We start from the raw sequence: 12,823 nt of genomic DNA on the forward strand, positions 1-12,823 counted from the left end.
GTCCAAATACCATCAAAAATATTTAGGAGAGTTTCCAGACAGGATTCTGGTAAATGTTTCAGGAGTTGATAATGGATGTTGTCAGCTCCTGTAGCAGTATCATGAGCTTGATCAAGTGCAGTATGAAGTTCATGAATAGAAAACGTTTCATTATAATCTTCACCATTATCAGAATTGAAATTAATAGTTTTCTTTTCTTCTTGTTTTAGATATTGCTGAAATGTTGTACATAATTTGAAGAGGAAGAATGTTTAGCAAGGGTTTCATCCAGTTTATTAGCAATATCTGATTTATCAGTAAGCAATTGATCTCCATGTTTGAGCTGAATGACAGTAGATTTAGTTCCTTTACCTTTGATTTTCTGGACCATGTTCCATACCTTGGACATGGGTGTCCGAGAATCAATTTTGGATACATAATTTTGCCAAGATTGGCGTTTGTTCTGTTTAAAAGTACGCCGTGCTTTAGCATTTAAAATCTTAAATTTATTTAAATTATGCACCATAGGATGCCGACGGAAATAATGTTCAGCTTTTTTCCTTGCCTTCCTAGCTTGTTTGCACTCATCGTTGAACCATGGTTTCCTTATGTGTGGAACTACAGAGGACTTTGGTATACACTCATCAGCTATGGAATTCAGTTCATCAGAAAAGCATTTAATAGCATCGGAAACGTCAATAAAACTTTCAGGTGTAAGTTTTTCAGCACACAGTGTTTCATGGAAAGCCCAGTTAGCCTTTAGCCAATTCCGTCTTGATGATGGAGGAACATCAGATGGAGTTATAGCTTTTAATATTGTAGGAAAATGGTCACTTCCACATATGTCATCGTGGACTGACCATTCGAATTCATTTAGTAGTTCAGAATTTGTCAATGACAAGTCGAGAGCAGAATAAGTCCCTGTACCAGGATGTAAATACGTGTTGGAACAATCATTATAAATACATAAATCATTATCAGAACAAAAGTCCTCCAACAATTTCCCTTTAGTGTTTATATTTACACTACCCCAGAGTGGGTTTTGCCCATTTAAATCTCCCATTATAATACAGGGTTTTGGGAGTTTGTCATAGAGAGCTTGCAGATCAGTTTTGGCAAACGTTGAAGACGGCGAAATATAGAGCGAGCATAGTGTAAACGCTACATGTAAAGTAATTCTCACAGCAGCAGCCTGCATATTAGTATTTAGTGAAACAGGGCTTTGAATAACGTTTTGTCTGACTAGAACGGATGACCCACCAGTGGCTCTATCACCCGGAGGTGAAAAGCAATTATATGCATTAAAATGACGAAGGTCAAATGTATCTGTTTGCTTTAAATATGTCTCTTGGGGACATATCGCTGAAGGTGTAAAATCCTGGACTAATAGCTGTAATTCATGTAAATTAGTCCTCAGTCCTCTACAGTTCCACTGTACAATATTAGTGGAATAAACTATCTTTTGGGGGGATTTATTGGGGATCTACCCCGCACTCTTTTGGAGAGCGACAAGCTATGTGCCCTAGAATGGGCGTTTTCAGAAACGTCCATGTCCTCGAGAGACCCGTATTTATTGAACAATTGAATTTTGTGCTGTGACCCATTAGGAGCTCTGCCACTTTGTTGTTTTGGAGCATCAGGCTTTGACTTCGGTTTACCTTTTCCAGCTTGCTGACTATCAGCTGTCGACTGAGACTTTGAGTGTGACTGAGATGATGATTTGTTATCAGAAGAAGACTTTGAAGTACTGGGAAGTGATTCTTCTGTCTGTGATGATATAGCAGGGTACAAAAGCTATGGAGAATCGCAATTTACCCAAGTCAAAGTAGTTTGGCATCCTGTGGTTGATGTTGTTTTAGAACTAGATCCCGATGATGTTTTTGTTATTGTAGCATAACTTTCTGAAAGTTCAGATCTCTTTACCAGTTTTTTGGCCTCCGAAAAAGAGATTTTTTTGGTAAATTTTATTTTATTGATCTCCATTTGCTCTTTCCAAATAGGACACTGTTTAGAAAATGAAGAATGGTTGCCTGAGCAATTGGTGCATTTTTTATAATCATTGTCACAATCTTCTGTTGTGTGTGTCTTCTCACCACAGTGAGCACACACAACAGACAATGTGCAAGTATTTACACCGTGTCCATATTTCTGGCATTTAAAATACCTGAGCGGGTTGGGAATGTACGTATCAACTGGAATGTTACAGTAGCCTGCCTTCACTGATTTGGGTGCATTTGGAGATGAAAACGTAAACAGGTACGTATTCGTTTTGATGGTTTCATTGTTTCTCCGCGTTGAAAAGCGCTTGACATAGAGCACACCTTGATCCGTCATTTCAGATCCTATATCAAGTTCCGACATATCATCCAACAATCGATCACGATCTCTCACAATACCTTTACTTGTATTCAAGGTCTTGTGAGCAGAGACCGTGACCGGAATGCCCACGAAAGATTTCATGTTCATCAGGTTCGTTGCTTGTTGTTTTTTCCCACATTCAACTAGCAGGGCACCCGAACGCAAGCGTCTAATGTTTTTCACCTGCCCTGCAATACCCTGAATACCCTTGGACACAACAAAGGGGTTCAGTTTTAACGGTGTCTTGTCAGGTGTCTCAATCACAATGAAACGTGGCCAATATTCAATCGATGCAGATGGTCTCAGGTCAGTATCAACAGGGTCAATATCAAGTGGACGTTTTGTTTTTTTAAGTGGTATTTCGTAGGCCATGGTTAAGGTAATATGGTTCATCATCCGCGCTCCCCACCCACCACGGAGTATCACAAGGACAATGCTAAAGCAAGCGGACCTCCAGCTTGCAGCACCAAGGATACCCGGATGATATACTCCAGCAGAAGAATTAAAAGATTAATAATTCTACCAGATTGGCCCATGAGCCACCGCCTTCTGGCATAGGACTCTAGGCAAAATACAGAACAACATATTTCAAATTCAAAAATGTTTTAGATTATAAAGCCAAGTCCAAATTTACAACAATTCCAAATGGTATATGTGCATTGATAAATATAAAAAGTACCCCATGCACAGGGCTTGGCATGACCAGCCGATTGGTCGAACCGGGCCCATTCGACCACCCGTCTAGGCGAAGTCAGGGCCAAAGTGGTGTATGGAGCAACAGGAACACGGTTGCAAGCTCCTATTGCCCTCAACCACCAGGATCCCTTCCTCCGCCGACACAGGGCCGCAACCCACGGCAAACGGGTTGGTGGACCAAATATCCCCCCGGGTCCACTACGGGGGTGTCGGCGAGCTCTTAGCATTACCCAGCACCCACCACGAGGAGGTGGCTCGCCACGGGTGCCCGTTTGCGTTCAGGATCTTTTCTGATAGAATGCAGCATCAAACAACAAGCCACTAACTTGATGAATACAGAAACGTTTGCTGGAATCCAGGTTTCAGTTACTGAACACAGAACACTGAACAGCAGCAAAGGTATCATTAGAGACAGGGATCATTTGTTGGCCGAAATGTCAGAACTGGACATCGTTTCTGAAATGAAGGATCAGGGAGTCACATATGTCAAGCGATTCACCACCCGCAAAAATAATGATGTCATTCCAACAAATACGTACCTCTTTTCCTTCTCTTCACCAAATCCTCCTAAGTGTGTCAAGGTTGGTTACTGCACTATGTCAGTTGATGTTTACATTCCAAATCCTTTGCGATGTTTCAGATGCCAAAAATATGGTCATGGTGTCAACACGTGCACAAAGCCAATAACATGTGCTCACTGTAGCGAGACTTCACACGTAACTGAAGATTGTGAAAGTACGTTAAAAAAATGCACAAACTGTTCCGGTAATCATTCATCCTTTTCCAAAGACTGTGCAGTATGGAAAAAAAAACCAAAAAACAAATGGAAATGAACAAAGTTAATATTACTCAAAATATTAGCTTCGCTGATGCTAAAAAGATTGCTGAATCAACAGTACCCAATGTTTCATATGCATCAGTCATTAAGACACCGTCTGAAAGTTTGTCAAGAGTAAATTCGGCAGTCACTAGTTTTTCCATAGAGTGTCAAACAGATTTGACTTGGGTAACAGCTGACACCCCTCACCTTCTTATACCTGAAGAACAGCCTACTCAGACTTCGGAACCATGTATAAACAGTCAGATCCAAGTTCAGGATGAATCACAGTCATTGCCTCAGTCCACTCAGAAGACTCGTCCAGAACCAAGTTCAAAGAAAACAGTTAAAAATACAGTCAAGACTAGGGCAGAAACAGTGAAAAAAGGTGTCAGAGCTTCAAAGGGTTCGGAGAACCATCTTCAATTATTTAACAAATATGGTTCATTTGAGGACATGGATGTGTCAGAAAACATCCATCCCAGGGCACATAGCTTGTCGCCCTAAAAAAAGCAAGGGGTAGATCCCCTATCCATCCACCTAAAAGATAGGTCATTTAACTAATATCGTACAGTGGAATTGTAGAGGTCTAAGAACTAATTTCAATGAACTACAGCTTTTAGTCCAGGATCTCACACCATCCGCACTCTGTCTGAATGAAACACATCTGAAACAGACAGATAATTTTAACTGACGCCAGTTTAACGCCTATCATTCTTTTTCCCCTCCGGGTGATAGGTCAACTGCAGGTTCTACTATTCTAATACGGCAAGATGTTATTCATAGCTCTGTTATACTAAACACTAATCTCCAAGCTGTTGCAGTGCGACTGACTCTGGGTGTAGCATTTACACTATGTTCTCTGTATTTTCCGCCTTCTTCAACCTTCAATCACTCTATGACCAACTCCCAAAACCATGTGTTATTATGGGTGACCTAAACGGTCACAACCCACTCTGGGGCAGTACTAACACTAACACAAAATCCAAAATAATTGAAGATTTCATTTCAAATAATGACCTGTGCATATTTAATAATGATTCAAGCACCTATCTGCATCCTGCAACTGGCACTTATTCTTCTCTGGATTTATCTCTTGCTGATTCTAACCTCCTCAATGAATTTGATTGGTCAGTTCATAATGACCTTTGTGGAAGTGACCACTTCCCAACTATCCTCTCAGAAATTACTCCATCCGATTCTCCATCGTTTACAAGATGGTCTTTATATCAAACTATGTGTCAATCAAAACTGCGACCTGAATGTGTCAGTGATGTAACTGATCCAATTCAAACTTTTGCTGACATTCTAAATAAAATAGCTGATGAGTGTATACCAAAGTCCTCTACGACTCCACATGTACGAAAACCGTGGTTCAATGCAGATTGTAGACAGGCCAGAAAAGCGAGGAAAAAGGCAGAACATTATTTTCGCCGTCATCCAACTGTCCATAACCTAGACAAATTCAAAATACTGAATGCAAAGGCGCGTCGTACCTTTAAACAAAACAAACGACAATCGTGGAGAAATTATGTCTCCAAACTTAATTCACGCACGCCAGTGTCCAAAGTATGGAACATGGTTCAAAGAATTAAAGGTATAGGTTCAAAATCTGCCGTACGCCATCTTAAAGATGGTGATAATTTAATTACTGACAAATGTCAAATTGCAAATAAAATTGGCGAAATTCTTGCCAAAAATTCTTCATCAGCAAATTATGTCCCTGAGTTTCAGAGATATCAGAAACAACAGGAGAAGACAAGCATTCATTTTGAATCGGATAACGGTGAAGACTATAATGAAATGTTTTCATTACACGAGTTATATACTGCTCTTGAACAAGCTCATGACACAACAGCGGGTGATGACAATATTCACTATCAGCTGCTGAAACATTTGCCTGAACCATGTCTGGTCACACTTTTAGATATCTTTGACAAAATATGGACATCTGGAAACTTTCCTCCTTCTTGGCGTAATGCCATTGTAATCCCTATACCCAAACCTGGTAAGGGTCATACTGATCCTTCCAATTACAGACCGATCTCTTTAACCAGCTGTGTCTGCAAAACCATGGAACGAATGGTAAATAACAGATTAATTTGGTATCTGGAAACCAATAACCTCATTACAAATATTCAGTGTGGTTTTCGGAAGAATAGAAGTACCATTGATCACTTGGTACGTTTAGAATCCTTTGTCAAAAATGCTATAGTAAATAAACAACATGCTGTATCGATATTCTTTGATCTCGAGAAAGCGTATGATACCACCTGGAAGCATGGCATTGTAAAGGATTTACATGATTTTGGGTTGAGAGGTCGTTTACCTCATTTTATATCACAGTTTTTAAAAGACAGACAGTTTCAAGTCCGAGTGGGTTCAACCCTGTCTGACCATTATAATCAGGATCAGGGTGTTCCACAAGGCAGTATTGTGTCTGTCACATTATTTAGTATTAAACTAAACAGTTTATCCAAGGTTTTAAACGATTCCATTGATGGATCACTTTTTGTGGATGATTTTAATATTTCTTGTCGCGGTAAAAATATGCATACTATTGAAAGACAATTGCAGTTGTGTTTAAACAAAATAAATAAATGGTGTCTTGAAAACGGCTTTAAATTTTCTCAGTCTAAAACTAATTGTATACACTTTTGTAGAAAGTATAAGCCACATAAGGACCCTGAACTCTCTCTAAATGGCTCTCCCATCAAAGTTGTAAAGGAGGCCAAGTTCTTTGGACTTATTTTCGATTCTCCTTTAACCTTCTTATCGCATATTAAATCCCTTAAAACTAAATGCCTGAAGGCACTTGATTTGCTGAAAGTTGTTTCCAACTCAAAGTGGGGAGGGGATCAAACTACCCTCTTACACTTATATCGATCACTCGTCCGTTCAAAACTTGATTATGGCTCCATCGTATATGGTGGAGCCTGCAAAAGCAACCTTAAACTTCTTGATTCTGTCCACCATCAAGGTTTAAGACTTTGTCTTGGATCTTTTCGAACTTCACCTACTGACAGTCTTTATGTTGAGGCCGATGAACCATCTCTTACACAACGTCGTATAAAATTGTCCTTACAATACATTACTAAATTATACTCTCATAAATCTAACCCTGCCTATAATTGTGTGTTCAATCCCCTTCATGAGGATTTGTACGACAAGAAGTCATCTCAGGTTCCACCTCTAGGGCTCAGAATTAAACGCTTTCTTTCCTAGGCCGGCATTGAGCTAGATAACATAGCTCCTTTCCGTCTTCTTTCTTCTCCTCCTTGGCAGTTGGTTAGGCCACAAGTTGACCTTACATAAACTTCATTTAAAAAATCAGAAACTAATGATTTACAATATAAACAAGAATATAATCAATTAAAAAGTACATAGAGCAAGTGCAAACCCTTATTTACTGATGGTTCTAGGGACGGTGGCGCAGTTGCTTGTGCCACTGTCATTGGATCCAGAACAATATCTTCTAGAATTCCAGATAACAGCTCCATTTTTACTGCAGAAGCAAATGCAATATTAACAGCTCTCAAATATATTCAAAGACACCCCAAACGTAAACAATATATAATCTTTTCTGACTCTCTTTCTTGCCTTCAGGCTATTAAAAATATTTCTTGTAAACATCCACTTTTAATAGAAATTATTGAATTGTATAATAATCTTGCTACCGGCCAATACGACATCGTCTTTTGTTGGTTACCCAGCCACGGTGGCATTTCTGGGAACACACTCGCTGACCTTGCTGCTAAAGCAGCACTCAACAAATCTGTGACACCAATTCTCATTCCACACACTGATTATAAAGCTACCATTAGGTCTTACATTCGTGATCTGATGCAGAAAAGGTGGGACACTCAAGTCGGTATCAATAAATTACATGAAATAAAACCCTACATTGGTTACACCTACTTGGGTTGTCAGTCCAGATTTGAAGAAGTCATTTTGCGACGATGTCGCATTGGCCATACAAGATACACTCACTCATACCTTTTAAAAGGTGAGGATCCTCCGTTTTGTATCCCTTCTGATGAGAGAGTCACGGTCAAGCATATCCTGCTTGACTGTGTTGAATTCTCCATCATAAGGGATAAGTATTTTTCTGTTAAAGATCTTTTTAACACAGTCAGCGCTCATTTAATTATTGCTTTTTTAAAGGAATTTGATTTCTTGGTTGAATTTTGAGTTATATGTTCTGTATATAAATGTATTTTAATGATTGGTAGTTTAGGTTAGTAACTAGAATGGTTAGTGGCTGTACCCTCAAAGGGGGTTGAAGTATTGTAAAATTATTGTCCTCCTGAGAGGGTACGTTAGTCCACAAACATTCGATGTAAATTTAAATATACCAGGCTTTTAATCGTAGTATTCTTGTTGTTTTAAGTTTGGCTAGCATATTGTACACTCGCCAGCAGCTGAGGGGATGGTGTAAATCCAACTAGGGTCCATGCAGGTAGCAAAGGTACTGTAAGTCCCCATGGTCCCTAGTTTGGTGATCTACCTTCAGTTGTTGGCGATCTATAGCCTGATTTTATAGTGTATTGTCCTAATGGAGATGTTGTTTTTAACTTTCCATGCTAGTTTTAATTCCATTTGTGATATTCTAGCTCTTTTACTGTCCTTCGTTGACAGGTTTTATAGTAGACATATAATTAATTTTGATATTAGATGTTCTCGTCACGATATGGCTGAGATATTGCCGATGTGACGTTAAATATTAACTCACTCACTCACTCAAACGTACTTAAGAGGATAGTTTATCTTCTGTTGAAGACACCGTCTCAAAAGGCAAATCTGACCATTGATCTCGTTATTTAGTGATTTCTTCTTAGGATGATGGTCCGTTGAAACTGAATCCGTTTGCTCTGTCAAAAGCGATTTATGGCATTGCTGGTGACGTTGTGTCAATGAAAAAGATGCGATCTGGTTTTATATCACTTCAGTGCAAATCAGCATTTCAATCATCTACACTCTTAGCTGTTAAGCACCTCGTGTCCGTACCTGTTACTGTGTCCCCACACAAAACTCTCAACAGTTCTAAGGGCATTGTCAGAGACAGAGAGCGTTGTCTGTTAGAGTGAGTGAGTGAGTTAACATTTTACATCGCATCGGCAATATTACAGCCATATAGCGATGAAAACAAGGTAATCAATCTAAAACATCCGTCGACAAAGGACAGTAAAACTACCTAGATTATCAGGGATATATTGACGTTAAAACTAGTCATGAAATCTAAAATATTTTAACTAGAGAGGACGATACAATGTATAAAACAGGCTATAGTTTGCCAATAACTCAAGGTAGATCACCATACTAGGGAACATTGCTACTTACAGTACTTTTGCTACCTGCATGGACCCTAGCTGGATTTATATCACCCCTTCAGCTGCAGGCGATGAAGTGAATTTTAGCCAAAATTAAAATAACAGGGATACTACAATTAAAATAGACGGTAAAATGAAATTACCTTTGAATGCCTTGGGACTTAAGTACCTTCTTAGGAGGAAAATAATTTTACACTACTTCAACCCCCTTGAAGGTACAGCCACTAACAATCTCAGTTACTAATCCAAATTACCACTCATAAAATATTTATCTATTTACAAATCTGGTAACAAATTCAATTCTTTTGAAAATGCGATAATTAAATGATAACTAACATTACTAAAACGATCCTTCATAGTTCGTGTTTGAAAATAGTTATCCCTTGTGATGGAATATTCAACACAGTCAAGCAAGACATGCTTGACTATGATCCTTTCATCACAAGGGATGCAGAACGGAGTATCCTCACCTTTCAATAGGTATTCATGAGTATATCTTGTGTGACCAATACGACATCGTCGCATTATTACCTCTTCAAATCTGGACTGACAACCCAAGTGGGTATAACCAACATAAGGTTTTATTTCATGTAATTTATTGATACCCACTTGGGTGTCCCACTTCCTTTGCATCAGATGACGGACATACGATCTCATTATAGCTCTATAATCAGGGTATGGAATATAAAGTGGTGTCACAGATTTGTTTAATGCTGCCTTAGCAGCAAGACCGGCCATGGTGTTCCCAGAAATGCCAACATGGCTGGGTAACCAACAAAAGACGATGTCATATTGGCCAGTAGCAAGATCATTATATAACTCAATAATTTCTATTAAAAGGGGATGTTTAGATGATACATGATTAATTGCCTGAAGACATGAAAGAGAGTCAGAAAATATTATATATTGTTTATGCTTAGGATGTCTTTGAATATATTTAAGAGCTGAGAGTATTGCGTTTGTTTCTGCTGTAAAAATAGAACTATTATCTGGTAATCTAGAAGATATTGTTCTGGATCCAATGACAGTGGCACAAGCCACAGCGCCACCGTCCTTGGAACCATCTGTAAATAACTTTTTGTAATGGATATATTTAGTTTTTATTTGATTATATTCTTGTTTATATTGTAAGTCATTTGTGTCTGGTTTTTTAAATGAAGATAATGTTAGGTCGACTTGTGGTCTAACCAGCTGCCAAAGAGGAGAAGAAAGAAGACGGGAAGGAGCTATGTTTTCCAGCTCAATGCCGGCCGAAGAAAGAAATGGTTTAATTCCGTGCCCAAGGGAAGGGAAGACTTCTTCTCGTACAAATTCTCATAAAGTGGATTGAACACACAGCTCTATGCAGGGTTGGATTCATCAGAGTGTAATTCAGTAATGTATTGTAAGGATAATTTTATACGACGTTGAGTAAGAGATTGTTCATTGGCCTCAACGTAAAGACTGTCAATAGGTGAAGTTCGAAAATACCCAAGACAAAGACTTAGACCTTGGTGGTGTACAGAATCAAGAAGTTTAAGGTTGCTTTCGCAGGCTCCACCATATACAATGGCGCCATAATCAAGTTTAGATCGCACCAATGATCTATATAAGTGAAGGAGAGTAGCTTGATCCCCTCCCCACGTTGAATTTGAAACAACCTTTAACAAATCGAGTGCCTTCAGGCATTTGGCTTTAAGGGATTTAATTTGTGGTCAGAAGGTTAAATGAGAATCGAAAATTAAACCCAACAACTTGACAACTTTGATGGGAGTTCCATTTAAAGATAGTTCAGGGTCCTTATGTGGCTTATATTTTCTGCAAAAATGTATACCATTTGTTTTAGATTTAGAAAATATAAAGCCGTTTTCAAGACACCATTTATTTATTTTATTTAAACATAAATGTAGTTGCCGTTAAATAGTATGCATAGTTTTACCACGACACGAAACATTAAAATCATCCACAAAAAGTGATCCGTCTATGGAATCACTTAAAACCTTGGATAAACTGTTGATTTTAATACTGAATAAAGTGACGGAGAAAATACTGTCTTGTGGAACACCCTGATCCTGATTATAATGGCCAGACAGGGTTGAACCCACTCGGACTTGAAACTGTCTGCCACTTATAAACTGTGATATAAAAAGAGGTAAACGACCTCTCAAACCAAAGTCATGTAAATCCTTCAAAATACCATGCTTCCATGTCGTGTCATAAGCTTTCTCGAGATCAAAGAAAATCGACACAGCGTGTTCTTTATTGACTATAGCATTTTTAACGAAGGATTCTAAACGTACCAGATGATCAATAGTACTTCTATTCTTCCGAAAACCACATTGAATATTTGTAATGAGGTTATTGGTTTCCAGATACCAAATTAATCTGTTATTTACCATTCGTTCCATGGTTATACAGTCACAGCTGGTTAAAGATATCGGTCTGTAATTGGAAGGATCAGTATGATCCTTACCAGGTTTGGGTATTGGGACCACAATGGCATTACGCCATGAAGGAGGAAAGTTTCCAGATGTCCATATTTTGTCAAATAAATCCAAAAGTGTGACCAGACATGGTTCAGGCAAGTGTTTCAGCAGCTGATAATGAATATTGTCATCACCCGGTGCTGTGTCATGAGCTTGCTCAAGAGCAGTATATAGCTCATGTAATGAAAACGCTTCATTATAGTCTTCACCGTTATCCGATTAAAATTTAAGTTTTATCTTCTCCTGTTGTTTCTGGTATCTCTGAAACTCAGGGACGTAGTTTGCTGATGAAGAATTTTTGGCAAGAGTTTCGCCAATTTTATTTGCAATTTGACATTTGTCAGCAATTAAATTATCACCATCTTTGAGATGGTGAACAGCAGATTTTGAACCTTTGCCTTTAATTCTTTGAACCATGTTCCATACTTTGGACACTGGCGTGCGTGAATTAATTTTGGAGATATAGTTCCTCCAAGAGTGTTGCTTACTTTGTTTAAAGGTACGGCGCGCCTTTGCATTCAGTATTTCAAATCTGTTTAAGTTGTGGACAGTTGGGTGATGGCGGAACTATTTCTCTGTCTTTTTCCTTGCTTTTCTAGCATTTTTACAATCTGTCGTAAACCATGGCTTTCGTACATGTGGAGTTGTAGAGGATCTTGGTATGCACTCATCAGCAATTCCATTTAAAACGTCAGAAAGTACCTGAAGAGGATCAGCAATATCACTGAAATATTTGGGTTTTAGTTTAGATGTGCATTGAGTTTGAAATAAGGACCAGTCTGCCTTGGAAAACTTCCATCTTGTATAAGATGAAGAATCAGTCGGAGGAGATTCAGATAATATCGTTGGAAAGTGATCACTTCCACAAAGATCGTTGTGAACTGACCAATCAAATTAAGTAAATTAGAGTCTGCAAGAGACAAATCCAGAGAAGCGTAGGTGCCGGTTGCAGGATGCAGATAAGTGCTTAAATCGTCGTTAAAATGCACAGTTCATTATCTGAGATAAAATCTTCCAGTATTTTGCCTTTAGTGTTAGTATTTGTACCACCCCAGAGTGGATTGTGACCATTAAGATCACCCATTATAATGCATGGTTTCGGAAGTTGATCATGGAGAGCTTGGAGATCAATTACGTGAAGTGTTGAAGAAGGCGGAATATACATAGAGCATAATGTA

The sequence above is a fragment of the Haliotis asinina genome, chromosome 1, assembly GCF_037392515.1.
Source record: "Haliotis asinina isolate JCU_RB_2024 chromosome 1, JCU_Hal_asi_v2, whole genome shotgun sequence".
Taxonomy (NCBI): Eukaryota; Metazoa; Mollusca; class Gastropoda; order Lepetellida; family Haliotidae; genus Haliotis; species Haliotis asinina.